Source organism: Bos taurus, chromosome 13 (assembly GCF_002263795.3).
Source record: "Bos taurus isolate L1 Dominette 01449 registration number 42190680 breed Hereford chromosome 13, ARS-UCD2.0, whole genome shotgun sequence".
Lineage (NCBI taxonomy): Eukaryota > Metazoa > Chordata > Mammalia > Artiodactyla > Bovidae > Bos > Bos taurus.
In genome coordinates, this window is record NC_037340.1 from 11,146,928 (window position 1) to 11,161,736 (window position 14,809).

At 40.5% G+C, this 14,809-nt stretch overlaps 1 long non-coding RNA gene across 4 annotated transcripts in view; it reads left to right on the forward strand.

Annotated features, from left to right (window-relative positions):
• Positions 1-13,871, forward strand: part of LOC505099 (uncharacterized) — a 32,129-nt gene extending 18,258 nt beyond the window's left edge. For all 4 annotated transcript variants that reach the window (XR_009496800.1, XR_001501576.3, XR_009496802.1 and 1 more), the window contains 6 exons: positions 1,057-1,755; positions 4,327-4,433; positions 4,592-4,765; positions 9,771-9,876; positions 11,362-11,499; positions 13,480-13,871. This is a non-coding gene — a long non-coding RNA (uncharacterized lncRNA). The remainder of the gene's footprint in view (positions 1-1,056; positions 1,756-4,326; positions 4,434-4,591; positions 4,766-9,770; positions 9,877-11,361; positions 11,500-13,479) is intronic.
• The last annotated feature ends 938 nt before the right edge of the window (positions 13,872-14,809 follow it).

Here is a 14,809-nt window from a genome sequence, read left to right on the forward strand (position 1 = left end):
GTCTGTCTTGTTTATGATTTCCTGCGCTGTGCCAAAGCTTTTGAGTTTAATTAGATCCCATTTGCTTATTTCCGTTTTTAATAGTCATTATTCTAAGAGGTGGATGAAAAAAGATACTGCCTTAATTTACGTCAGAGAGTGTTGTGCCTATATTCTCCTCTAAGAGTTTTTTAGGGCCTGTCCTTATATTTAGGTCTTTAGTCCATTTCGAGTTTATTTTTGTGTATGATGTTAGGGAGTGTTCTAATTTCCTTCTTATACCTGTAGCTGTTGAGTTGTCTCAGCACCACTTATTGAAGAGGGTGCTTTGCTCCTTTGTACAGTCTTGCCTCCTTTATCCTAGATTAATTGACCATAGGTGCGTAGGTTTCTCTCTGAACTTTCTCTCTTGTTCCATTAATCATTCAGTATATTTCTGTTTTTGTGCTAGGTCCAGTGTTTTGATTACTGAAACTTGCAGAGTAGGCTGAGGTTGGGGTACCTGATTCTGTCAGCTCTTGCTTTTCTTTCTGAAGATTGCTTTGGCTATTTGGGGTCTTCTGTTTCCATTACACACTATAAAAGTTTTGTTCTAGTTCTGTGAAAAATGCCATTGGCAATTTGATAGAAAATGCACTGAATCTGCGGAGAAGGCAGTGGCACCCTACTGCAGTACTCTTGCCTGGAAAATCCCATGGACAGAGAAGCCTGGAAGGCTGCAGTCCATGGGGTCGCTGAGGGTTGGACATGACTGAGCAACTTCAGTTTCACTTTTCACTTTCATGCATTGGAGAAGGAAATGGCTACCCACTCCAGTGTTCTTGCCTGGAGAATCCCAGGGAAGGGGGAGCCTGGTGGGCTGCCATCTATGGGGTCGCACAGAGTCAGACATGACTGAAGTGACTTAGCAGCAGCAGCAGCAGCAGCAGCATTGAATCTGTAGATTGCTTTGGGTAGTATAGTTATTTTGACAGTTATATAGTTTTAATGCCGCTTTGACTTCTGTGTTTATTTCAGTTTCCCGTTTTTCCTTCTTAGTTTAGGTAAGGGTTTATTGATATTGTTTGTTTCTTTCAGAAACTGAACTTACAGTTCTTGCACATGCACACTTGTCAGGCTGGCCCACCAAGCCCCTGTGCGCATGGGCAGTGTGTTTTGAGGTGTTGCTTAGCAACGATCATTCTGGGATGAAAGATTCTAAACCGTTGAGCTTCCCAGCTGGGAGGTGGTGGCAGCTGCTGTAAACTGCTGTAAACTGTAAACTGCTGTAAACTGTAAACTGCTGTAAATGGCAGAGCTGTAAACTGTAAACTGCCGTAAACTGTAAACTGCTGTAAACGGCAGAGCTGTAAACTGTAAACTGCCGTAAACTGTAAACTGCTGTAAACGGCAGAGCTGTAAACTGTAAACTGCCGTAAACTGTAAACTGCTGTAAACGGCAGAGCTGTAACCTGCTCTGGTTTACCTGTAGTGCTTGTGTTGGGTTTAGGAGACTCTGAAGAGCTGAGCGGGAGGTGAGGTGTGGTTGGAGCTTGTAGGCTCTGTGACGAAGAAGATTTTTGGCTTCAGGAGTAAGAAGGGCATTTCACCCTTTGGCTCCTCCATCAACCCGGTGAGAGAGAGCAGTCATAGAATCAACTTCCAGCCCGGGAACTGCATCCGAAACGAGGACCTTGGAAAGATCCACAAAGCTGCCAGTATAGGCAAAGTAGCCAAAGTGCTGCAGGTTCTGTTGCTCGGAAAGAGTGGCCTGAACGACAGGGACAAGATGAACAGGTAAGCGGGGTGGAAGGGCCTGGTAGGGGTCCCTCCTGTGAGTTTCCCCTCCAAGGCTCTTGGACACCTTCCTGGGATCCAGCACCCCAAAGACTTTATAGGCAGCAAAAAGCCTTAGCTGGTTTCAGACTCATTTGTAATTCCCCTCATAGGGCACTTTGCTGATCGTTTTGGAGTCATTTAACTGAATGTCAGTAGTCACAGAAATGAAATGAAATATGAATAGCATCTGTTTTTTCTGTCTTCCTCCTACTTTTTCTTTGCATGGGTTAGCATGATGTACTCATGAGTAAGAGCTCTCAAGTTCTGTAGCCTTCAAGAAATCTTCTGGAACCTCCTGGCTCTCACATTTTTTCTCATGTGATTTATGAAAACACTTCTTCATGGATCGCCTATTGTGGATCATGGCAGTGGACAGATTTCTGATGTTGTCAGCGTCTTATTTTTAATGTATACATTTTTATTCTGTAAGGTTATATATTACAGAAAACTGCCTAGTGAGCAAAATAATTCCCATGACAGGTCAACTTCTGGATTAAAAATTCTTCAGCTCCAATTCAATATCCGTTTTATATCAGTGTACAGTTAGGTATATATGTTCTTTGCTGAAGGACCTTAGAAGACAGGTTTGAAGTAGGAAGCTGGCTGTGTCCTTGAATAGGAGGACATTTTCTTAGGATGTATGGTCTTTCTATACTTAAACCAAATCAATGTATTGTGATTTTAAATTTTGGGTTATCTATGCTGCCTTTAATTGTGATGAAATTAAAATTTTACATGGTAGACTAAGACTTGCCCTTCTTGATATCAAAATGTGCTGTAAGTGCCCACAATGTCTTCATTACTAACAACTGAAAGGGGGATAGACAAATGAATGGAACAGAATAGAAAATGCCCAAACACCCAAATGTATGTAAAGCTTTAGAACTTGATACTGGTGACATTTTCTGTTAGGAAAGATAAATTGTGTGTAGATGATGGAGAAATAACCTGATAAAAGAGAAAAGTAACTAGATTTTTATCTCACCAAAAAGTTTCAGATGGAGTGTGGATCAAACATTTTAAATATGCACAGTGAGAAAAGTACCAGAAGAAAACTCAAATTCCTATTTACACAGTTTTTTTCTGCTGACAGAGACCTTCTTTTTTTTCTATTTCTATTCTTTCTTAATCTTAATTTTTTTAATTGGAGAATAATTGCTTTACAATGTTGTGTTGTTTTCTGCTGTATACAATCATAAATCAGTTCTAAGTATACATATATCCCCTTCCTGGTGAGCCTCCCTCCCACCCCAAAGACCTCGCTAAGAATTATTTCAAAATTCTTTTTTTGAAATAATGGAGTTTCCAGGATTTCAGCACAAAAAACCCCCCAAAAAACAAAAGAAGGAAATCTGGAGGTTGAATTAACATTTTAACAACACACAAAAAATTAAAACTCTCTGTCGATCAAGCTGCCTATAGACAAGTCAGATTAGTAGACAGGGCTGGTCTTTTTGACACTAATAGGGATGTAGCAGAGATTAAAAATAATTTGTCACTTTCAATTATTTTTTAGAATTTTTTTTGAGGATTGATATCTTCTGACAACTTTCAGCCCTTTCATAAGTCAAGGGAATCTTGGGAGTTGCTTGGCGGTCCAGTGGTTAAGACTCACTGCTGTGGGCCCAGGGTTAGATTCTTGGTGGGGTAACTAAAATCCTGCAAGCTACCAGGATATATGTACACCATAAGGAATATAGGCAATATTTTATAATAACTTTAAATAGAGTATAATCTATAACAATTGAGAATCACTATGTTGTGTACCTGTAATATATAATAATATATAATATGCATCATCAATGCTTTCAAAACAGCAACCTTAAGCAAAAAGACCTAATGATAATTAGACCAACAGGAAAAATAAGCAAGGAACAAACAAAAATGCTACTAATTATAGTTGTACAGACATTGTGAATTATAAATTTCATTCCAATGTCAGAGGTGTTAAAATGTGAGAAAATGAGGATATTAGAATCATCGAAGTACAATGCTGTCTGTAATCCTCAAAATATATCTGCAAAGGAGGTGTCATATCCTTTGACTTCATTGAGATGTTGTCCTTGTAAACTAGTAGTACTAGCAATAAATATGATAATATGACCTAACAGTTACTGAGCTGTTGTCTGTGCCAGGAACGGTTCTGCACCCTTTGCATGGCTCTCATGTAAGCATCACAGTGCTGTCCTGTGAAATAACTACTACTCCCTCTCCATTCTGTTGATGAGGAAATTGAGGCACAGAGAGGCTGAGCAATGGCTAATGAGTGACAGAGTGAAAGTCAAATACAAACCCAAGTTGAGCTGAATCTCAAGGTCACGCTCGTTCTATTCAAGTAGATGGTTCTTTCATTACTGTGGTACGAAGAGCTAAGGCAAATATAGACTGTTCTTACTCCAGAAGAAAATGAAATATTTGTTTTAAAGTGATAGGAATAGCATGCTATTGAATGTTTTCAATCATAGGAATGATTGTTTGCTTTGAAACAGTAACACTAGAGTTTCCTAAAAACTGCTCTTGCTTTTGTAGGACTGCGCTCCACTTGGCCTGTGCCAATGGCCGTGGTAACTCTCCTCCTGGAGAGAAAATGCCTACTTAGCCTCTGTGACAATGAAAAGAGGACAGCGCTGATGAAGGTATGGAGCAGCGAACCGTGTCCACATGAGTGGGTGTGATTTCCTGAGACTAAAAGTGAATTTATCTCATTGAAATATAGCAAACTGCTGAAGCTTGTGGCCTGTTTACTTTGAATTCCTAGAATTCACACTCTTGTTTCTTGCCACAACACTAACAGGCCATAGAATGCCAAGAGGAGGAGTGTGCGACTCTTCTGCTGGAGCATGGTGCTGACCCAAATGTCATGGACGTCTGTGGCAACACCGCTGTCCACTACGCTGTCTTTTGCCAGAATTTATCACTCGCAGCAAAGCTGCTTTCCTATGACGCCGATATAGAAGCCAGGAATAAGGTATCGGTCACCTAACTTTATTTACCAAATATTTGTGAATCATTTTTTTAATATACATGTGTTTTATTTACAACAGTATGTAAATAGGGAAACTGAATAGTGTCCATGAGGCCCTGTTATCATGGAAACAGTTCCAAACCCGAGTCAAGGGGCGGGGATGAAAAATGTCGGCACCCCCAGAAAGGGCAGAGCTCTGTCTGCCACCCACCCTTCTACCTTAGAAGGAAGGCTTTCCCATTAGAAGGTGCGTGGGAGTGGGTGGTAGGCTCCGAGCCCACAGGAAATGAAGGCCTGTGGGGAGTGAAGTGATGTGGGCACTGGCTGTTTACAGGGACTCAGGGAATGTGAGCCCCTAGGGGTGGGCAGAGGAGGAAGGAGACCCAGTGCCCAGCAGGGAGGCCTGGGTGAGTGCAAGTGGGCCTGGGAGGCAGCAGGCCTGGAGCCCTGAGCCCTCCAGGACCCCGGGTTCTGAGATCCAGCCAGGCGGGTCAGGTCATGTTTGACACCCAGCAAGGGCATTCTCTTGTGCTGGTGACCACTTGGTTCACCAGGTACCCCTCGGGGTCTCCTGCGATCAGCCCCGGGGAGCTGCTCCGCAGGGTGGCAGCTGTGCATGGGGAGCTGCCCCTCCTGCTCTTTCTTCAGGAAGCATGTGAAGTCCAGCCTCTGCAGCCCCGCCAGGAACTCCCTCCACTCTCACAGGTGGCCTCAGTTTTCCGTGTTTGGAAGCTCCAGCCTTCCCTGAGTGAAAGTATTTTGAAGAAACCAAATTGTCTATGATTTCACTTTAAATCCTGATATTTCTCAAGCATTAGAGAGTAAAGCATTCCTTTATGTGTTTATGGCCGGTATTCGTGATAACACTGCACTTGTTAAAGATAAAACATTTTCCAAATATTTTCCCCCACTTAAGGTTTTTTTTTTTTTTTGTAATCACTCTAAAATAACACAGTAAAGCAAAATTTGCCTCAGTAGACTTTGTCTTAAAATTCAAACATAACGAAAGCATTTTACAACATAATAGAAATCTTACTGCTGTTGACAAATTCCCATTTTATTAAAAATGGTTTCTATAAACACGGTTTCTCTCTCACTGCCCAAGTCTTAAGAGGGTAAAAGGAAAGAAATGGAGCAGGCAGGTGAAAAGTGCAAATCGAGCTGGAATTTTGGCAGCTGGGAAATGCCAAGAAGAGGGTTTATTTATTTTAACATTTATTTATTTGGCTGTGCTGGGCTTAGTTTCAGCATGTAGGATCTAGTTTCCTGACCAGGGGTCAAACCCAGGCCCTCTTTACTGGGAGCACTGAGACCCAGGCACAGAACCACCACGGAAGTCCCAAGATTTTGGTTTGTGCTTTTTATTCCCTTCAGTGTATATATTTCTGTGAGGTGCTTTTCAGTTTTCAGGAATAATAGTTGTTATTTTGAAAAAGAGTGTGAGTGAATTGTAAACTTGCCTAGGTGCCAGTTTTAAGAAGACTCTGAGCAGAACAGACCGGCAGTGAACAGGTGGCGATTAAATGGGAATTAAGAGAGAAGAACAAATAATTAACTGATTTATTATCCTATTCTGGCAGAACCATCCACTTAGATAAGAGTCTAGACTCTGCTCTCCCATCTACAATGTCTTGATGGGAAGGAAGTAAGGGGTTTATAAATAATGAGATCAGGTTGCCTTTTGGGTTTACTAGTCCCTATTCTACCACTGTTTACCCAGGAAATTTTTAAAAATTGCAGTTTTGATGACTCTTGCCTCTTACACTTTTCTTTTTTATTCAAACCTTCACATAAGAGAAGGAATTGGCCGTGTGAGTAAGAGATGAGACTGGAGTGGTTGCTGCATTAAGTCCCAGCTATATTCTGCTGGTGAACCACAATTATTTGGGAAAACGTATTGAAAAAATTTACAAGCCTAGGCTGTTCCCTGAAGATTTTGACTGAGTAAATCGAGGAATGCTTGGACGTGTGCATTTAGAACTATTCCCTTGAGATTCTTTTTTTAAAAATATATATTTATTTTAATTGGAGGCTAATTACTTTACAATATTGTATTGGTTTTGCCATACATCAACATGAATCTGCCACAGGTGTACACATGTTCCCCATCCTGAACCCCCCTCCCACCTCCCTCCCTGTACCGTCCCTCTGAGTCATCCCAGTGCACCAGCCCCAAGCATCCTGTATTATGCATCGAACCTGGACTGGCAATTCGTTTCATATATGATATTATACATGTTTCAATGCTGTTCTCCCAAATCATCCCACCCTCTCCCTCTCCCACAGAGTCCAAAAGACTGTTCTATACATCTGTGTCTCTTTTGCTGTCTCGCATACAGGGGTTATCATTACCATCTTTCTAAATTCCATATATATGCATTAGTATACTGTATTGGTGTTTTTCTTTCTGGCTTACTTCACTGTATATACTAGGCTCCAGTTTCACCCACCCAATTAGAACTGATTCGAATGTATTCTTTTTAATGGCTGAGTAATATTCCATTGTGTATATGTACCACAGCTTTCTTATCTGTTCATCTGTAGACGGACGTTTAGGTTGCTTCCATGTTCTGGCTGTTATAAACAGTGCTGCGATGAACATCGGGGTACACGTGTCTCTTTCAATTCTGGTTTCCTCGATGTGTATGCCCAGCAGTGAACCACAATTATTTGGGAAAACATATTAAAAAAATTGGCAATCCACTCCAGTATTCTTGCCTGGAAAATCCCATGGACAGAGGAGCCTGGCGGATTTAGCCTGGCGGGATACAGTCCATGAGGTCTCAAGAGTCGCACACGACTTAGGAACTAAACTAGTACTACTAACTATTAAAAAAATTTACAAGCCTAGGCTGTTCCCTGAAGATTTTGACTGAGTAAATCGAGGAACGCTTGGACGTGTGCGTTTAGAACTATTCCCTTGAGATTCTTATCCAATCCTTGATGAATAACTATGGAGTGAATACATGTAATTTCTAAATGACACCCTTCATAAAAGAAAGTAGTCTCCTGAAGTTTGATCAATGCTAGCTACTTCCGTCAGCTCCCTCCTTTCCAACAACATTAGCCAGACTTTTTCTCTGCCCCTGTGTTTGAGATATTAAAAGGAGTATCTTTGGTAGTATCTATGGGCTTTCCTTTTCCTTCCAACCACTCTTCATTCAGTGACACTCTGAGAGTCTTTAGCGATTTCCTCATGGCGAAGTCACTTCGTCTGTAGAGTCTGACCCTTTAAGGAGTTTGCACCTTCACTTAGCATCCAGGTCATTAGGTCAACAGATGTTTGTTACCAACAGGGTTTTCCTGATTGCAGTAATAGTAACTCCTGAGCCTTTTTTGGTATCATCTGCAGGACAGACTCTTGCAGTGTGTCTGTTAGAATTGCTGATCCCTGGCATAAGCAGATGAGAGCTCTAAAACCCGTGAAGTTAGTAACAGTACAGAGGGGAATTGTTTTAAACATTTATTTTCAGCAGGCTTGGAAACTCATTATCCATTTGATTAACAGTCTAGAAGAATTCTAGAGATAGATTGTAGTTTCAACAGGCAGTGGAAACATTCTTGACTGTGAATTATGAGTCTTTTTAAAAGAATTTATGTTTACTTGAATTATGAGTCTTAATAGCCATATTTATTACATATGGGGACCCACTTTTTTTGTGAAACATATGATACTAAAGAAAGGAAAGGTTTCACATACAAATATTTGCTTTATACCCACCTGTTTGGAAACAGCAAACATAAAACCAAAAGTGGGCCATAAACCAAACATGGCCCTTGGATATGTTTAGTTACCTCCACACATTGAGTCAACATTTCAAATTTAGGAGGCTCATGCAGAAGTTCAGGCTTCTCCAAGGACCAAATCTGGATGCCCTTGAGCCCATCCTACTGTTTGGTCTGCATGCAGAGGCCACGCCTTCTTGTGGGACATGTGTTTTTGGGGTTACCGGTCTCATCTGACTTTATCACTTACTCAGGTCATCAGCTTTCCGTCCATAAGCATTTGAATTTCCAATTTTTGATTGATAGTTTATTTTGATAAATATTTGAAGCTTTTAAGACAATCTAATTAATCTATTGTTGATTTCATGTTTTAAAAAATATCTTAAGAATGGGATTGATTTTTAAAATTAGACTTTTTAAGTTGATTGTGGCGGTTTTGCACCGAGTAACTCTCACAAACACACAAGATTATAAGAGACAGCTCAGGGAGATGTGGTGGAAGAGCAACTCCCCGAGAAAATGTTGATCATGTATTTATTGGTAATTTTATGTTGCAATCTTTAACTAAGAGCAGTAAAGCAAGACAGACACCAGAACTCTAGGATTTTGGAAGCTTCTTCCTGGTGGTCTGGAGGTAATCACATGAGAGTCATCAAGAAGGGTCTTTGTAGATAAGATGGGGAGGGCGCTCATTCTGCATGCAGTTAGCATCTAGCGAATGCTGACCTCTCAGCCAGAACGTCTAACTTAAGGAAGGGCGGTGGAAAGAGCAAGCAAGGAAGAGAGAACGAGTAAGATTAAATTCCAGGAGACTTTTCTGAGAAAGCAGTAAAACAGGGTTCCCACAGTTGATTTTTTGAAAAAAAGAAAATGTTTCTCTCTTTGCATGTTCATGTAGAGAATAATATTCCCACTGGAATGTCTGTAAACCTTTTGAGTTTACTCATGGTCATCCTTGGATAGGTTATGCATGCTACAGATGGTATTATATATTTCTGCCTCAGCATTGTCCCTAAAATATGCAATTGATACAGTAGCTAAATGATACCCACACCCCCTGCATTGGGAGCTTAACACTTAGCCACTGGACCACCAGGGAAGGCCCAGAGAAGGAGCAGATTAAAAAGAAAGAAGATGCACAGGGTGATGAGGAGGAGGGGGCTCTCTTTCATTTACTTTCTGGTTTTTATTTTTAAGTTCGGAGAATCTATTACATGATTTTAATTTCAATTTAGAAATAGGTTAACTGTGTACATTAGAAATGGTTTTCCCTGTTTTACAGGATGATCTGATACCACTGTTACTTGCTATACATGAAAGAAGAGGGCAAATGGTGGAGGTTTTAGTGAAGAAAGAAACAAATATACATCGGTTGATAAGATGAAAAGGTACCGTTGTTCTTTTTCTTTTAAAAACCCTTAGTGCTGTTCTAGGATGGTAATATCCAGATTAAATGAATAAGAGGATTCATTTGTGATCAACACATCATCACTTAGGTAGAAAGTCAGTTATTCTGACTGGGAATCAGGAACAATATATAGCAAGAATGTATAGCAGGATTCATATTCCTTTATAATATTGACTGATCTCATATGCAACCTGTTTGGTTGATCTTGTAATAGCTGAGGGAGTTGAAATTAGTTTTATTGGTTTAATGCAATATGGAGTCTGCTTTTTAGTTTACCTCATGACAGTATCGAGTTTCTTAATTCTTTTAAAAGAATTCTTTAACCTCTACTTTATATGTATGTATTTTTAAAAGATGCATAGTAAACCTAAAAGACTTGATTTTGTCTTTTGGATAACTCTTGGCTTTAAATTACTTTGTTTAAAGAATGCTGATGTTATTAGGTTTCAAAAGAGTCAGATATAACATAGCGACTAAATAACAACAGCCACAAAAAGGTGATTATGACTCACGGTCACCAGATCCTGTGGACTCATCAGGTTTTATCCTTTCTCATTTTAGTACATTTTGATATTTTCATTTTTAATGCAGGTAGAAGGAAGAAAGATAGCTTTGATTGGATAAAAGCTTTAACAAAGACAAGTCAGAGGTGGACAATACAGATGAAAATGATGGGCTTTAGATTCAAACTAGGTTCAATTCCTAGGTTTCCTACCAATTAGGGTTATTTATCATTAGCAAATAAGTTTCCTAATATGAAAGGCAAATAGTAATGCATCTTTCAAAGGTGCCTGTGTGTAAGAAAGATTTTATATATAGTATTTCATTTTCAGTGCCTAGCACATGCTTGTCCACATCATGAACTGCCACCACGACTATTTATATTCCCATTATTATCAATATTTTTGAATTAATCGTGCAAGTAGCCTTTCCTAGTCAACCTCTAGCTGACTTTGAAGCTGAATATATCAGACTAAGGAGGAAATGGGGAATTCATCCCTTAAATAGTCACCTGCCTCAGATAAGTGACCTCAGCATGGTTTCTTGTCCATCAAGGACTTTATTATTATTTTTAAAAAACATTTATTTATTTGGCTGCGTGGGGTCCTAGTTGTGGGAACTCTTAGTTGCAGCCTATGGGATCCAGTTCCATGACCAGGGATGGAACCTGGGCCCTCTGCACTGGGAGCCTGGTGTCTTACCCCCTGGCCCACCAGGGAAGTCCCCATCAGGGACTTATGAAATAGTAAGTGCTGCTACCTGGCATCCCAGTGGGACAGGAGGCTTCTTTTCTGTCCCTTCATTTTAGCCTTGGAGGTAATTTACAAAGATGAACACTTGAGCCTGTAAATGGTCAGTTCTTCATGAAAGGGCAAGGCGTTCACTTGGTAAAGCATATCAAATTAACTGTGTAAGTAAGTTAACTCAGCTTCCTGAGGCTGAAGTCATCTCTCTGTTGTTTTAGAACAGCCCTCATGCTTGCTGTCAAGTATGAATCAGCAAATGTTGTCAGACTTCTTCTTCAGCAAGGTGTTGACATCTTTTCTCAAGATGTTTTTGGATGGACTGCAGAAGAATATGCTGTTTTTAGTGGTTTTAATATGTAAGTGTTCACATTAAAATGCCAGTTCTCACTCAACTGCAGCCAAAAATAATTTTAACTGTTACTTGCTACGTGACCAGTGAGAGTTCCAGTTTGGTGCAGGCAGTTTGGAGAAAGGTGGTGAGATGTTCCCCCTCAAGAGCTGAAAGCCAAGCAAAGGCCACTTAGTGACTCTTGGCTGTGGGCTCGGAGTGCTTTATCTCAGGACATGTAGACCTTGATCCTTAGAAAGGTTGACATTAGCCATTTCATTCCAAGTGTGACCTCTCAGTATGGGGTATGAACACTGTCACACTTGTGATATTTCTAACTAGTTCCTTGGGTTTTGAAATATTTAGTTCAGCAGCAAATCCTGTGTTTTTCCTGGAGGACTTGCCTCTCTATACGCTTCCGCTTGAATTTTCCAAGAACCCAGTAGATTCCCTAAGATCAATGAGACAGTCCTCTTGCACAAGTCATTTGAGGGGAGAAAACAGTTCCTTCTCACCATTCTGTTGCTTGCATTGATTCTACTGCTGCAGCACTGCTGCTACAGCTGGTCTTGACAGGGTCTGCTTGGCAGCTGGATCTGGAGTCTGGATGTGGCTCTATAAAGACCTTTAATAAAATCATTTTAAAAGGAAAAAAAAAAAAACTCATCCTGTAGTGGGCTCACGATTGACCTTTGCTCCGGAACTTTAAGGTGATGCACACGTAGACTTCAGAGTGAGAGCTCCTTTGTGTTCATACATACGCTTGTCGCTCAGTCACTGTTGCAAAGCACCAGCACCCAGTTTGGGCAGCTGGGCTGCCTAGCTTCCCCCCTCAGTCAGAGACCTTATGTGGAGCCCACGTGTAGGCCTAGATCTTCATGATGAGGTGCCCTTGAGGCTCTTATTTATCTTTTCTGCTAGCAGATGTCGGGGGGGACCATTTTAGGCTGTCAGAGAGGGTCAAGTGCTCCTGCAGGGATTGAGCAGACTTCCCTTTCTCCTTTGTATCTAGACTTGAACCTCAAGGCGGCTTTCTGTCCTGTGGGGGCACCTTTTTTTAGGTCACAGGTTCCCTGTCATCCTTCCCAGAGTAGTGGGTGCCAGCTTGCCTGAGATTCCCTAATTATGCTTGGCCCCTCATGGGATCTGTTTCCTGGAATAATGAAAATCTTCCAATGGATTCCTATCCGCCTCTACCTTAAATGTTTTCAGAATCTGCCCCATAAGGAACCCATTTCAGCAGAAATCCCTAAATCTCAAGTATTTGAGATACTTTTTTTGAGATACGGAATTGAGAGAGGTAAGCCCTGTCTAGAGCTTGCCAGTGTCCACTGTAAGAGTAGGGATGTGTCTTCAAGTGAACTGGAGAGGGACATGGAGATTAAGCATCATTGTCAGAAAGATCTGCTGGTTCAGAGTCTGAGCAGGTAGAGAAGGAAGAGTAGTGGTCCAGGCCAGGTCTTGATTGTGATTAGCTCTTGGTGTGATTAGCTGCAATGATGGGGGATCGTTATGTTCTCTAATGTAGTGAATGCATATGTTATAAATAAATTTAGGTACACATTATTTCAGAGCTGAGATTCTCTATATTACAAACCACAGAGAACAGCTGATCACCAGAATTAATAACAGTTTCATGCAACACCTGAATGTTAAACGTATGAAAAAGCGCACATCGGGTTTTACTTGGAAAGTAGTTCCAGCAATGAAGTTCAAGAACAAATTATTCCATTCTTTGACTGTTTCGGCAAGCATTTGCTGGGTATATTATCTCATTAAATCCTCTTAATCCTCTTGTGAAATCAGGCAGTAAGATCCCAGTTGTGTAGAGGAAGACTGTGAACTGAAGAGAAGCAAATCCTGCGGGAACAAAGTGCAGTTGGTTATAGAGCTAGGATTTGCAAGCTCGAGAGAGTTTTCATATGCCAAGCTGAATCTAGTTAGTTATTGGAGCTGTACTGCCCTGAGCTCAAGACTATTTCATCTTCCTTTTCTTTCTTTCTGCAAGGAGATCCAACCAGTCCATCCTAAAGGAAATCAGTCCTGAATATTCTTGCAAAGACTGATGCGGAAGCTGAAGCTCCAATACTTTGGCCATCTTATACGAAGAACCGATTCATTGGAATATACCGATTCTGGGAAAGTTTGAAGGCGGGAGGATTCAGGGCCAACAGAGGATGAGATGGTTGGATGGCATCACCAACTCAATGGACATGCATTGTAAAACCTTCAGGAGTTGGTGATGGACAGAAAAGCCTCGCATACTTCAGACCATGGGATCGCAAAGAGTCGCACACAACTGAGCAACTGAACTGAACTGAACTGATGTTGATATTTTCATAAAATTTGAAAAACAGTGTAGATGCATGAAAATATATGAATAAAATTATATGAAACAGAGGCTTTGCTCATAGTATATCCTTAAGAATACTGATATATTACTGAACTATTGTATATAAATTCTAAATATATGTGTTTCTCCATATACCTTGTTATACTTTTTTTTTTTTCTGTAAAGTTTGTTCTTGTCTAGGAATGTCTCACTTTTTCCTTCTTCCTCCTCTACTTTTTTTAATTTTTTTTCTTTTTAATATTTACTGTTAACCTAATTTTTCCTTGCAGAACACATTTCTTCAGGGTCTGTTCTTTCAGTCCATCTCTCTCTGCCTCTATTGTGAACGTGTTTGCTTATGGCTTTCTGTTTAGAGTGTTTGTGGCTTTCTTCATGATGCTTGCCCTACTGCTTTACCCTTGTTTTTTTTTTCCCTGTTTCTTAGAAGGAGCTGATTTTTTCCCCCGTTTCATTGGCCTCTAGCTGTTTGACAAACAGAACAGAAGTAGCTTATCCTGTTTGCAGTTCTAGCCCATCTAAATAAGGTTCTGCTAAAACCTAAACTTTCATATTTCCCTTCCCAAGTGATAATCCATGTATATATTAATCATGGAACCAAATTTCAAAATATAGCAATTAATTTACATGTCTTAGTTTTTCAATAGTGCTCTAAACTACCGGGGATAAATTATTACTCTAGAACATTTTGGTAGAGAAAGTAATCTAGTGGGTGTCCTAGTATTTGTATTGCAGTCAATTAGGGGTAAAGAGAGGAGCATCTGGGGCTTCTGATGTCATCTGTCATCATCCTTTCCCCATGAGCAGGTCAGTCAGTGGCAGAAATGGGATTTGAATCCACCTCTGAATGACTCCAGAGCCTGTGCTCTTTGTGTTAGATCATAGAGGAATGGGGGATATTATAATTTTTATTCAGGTTGATACTTGTTATATTCTTCAAGCTCTTATTTTCTTCTCCAGCATGTCCTGAAACCAAAGTTAACGAAGC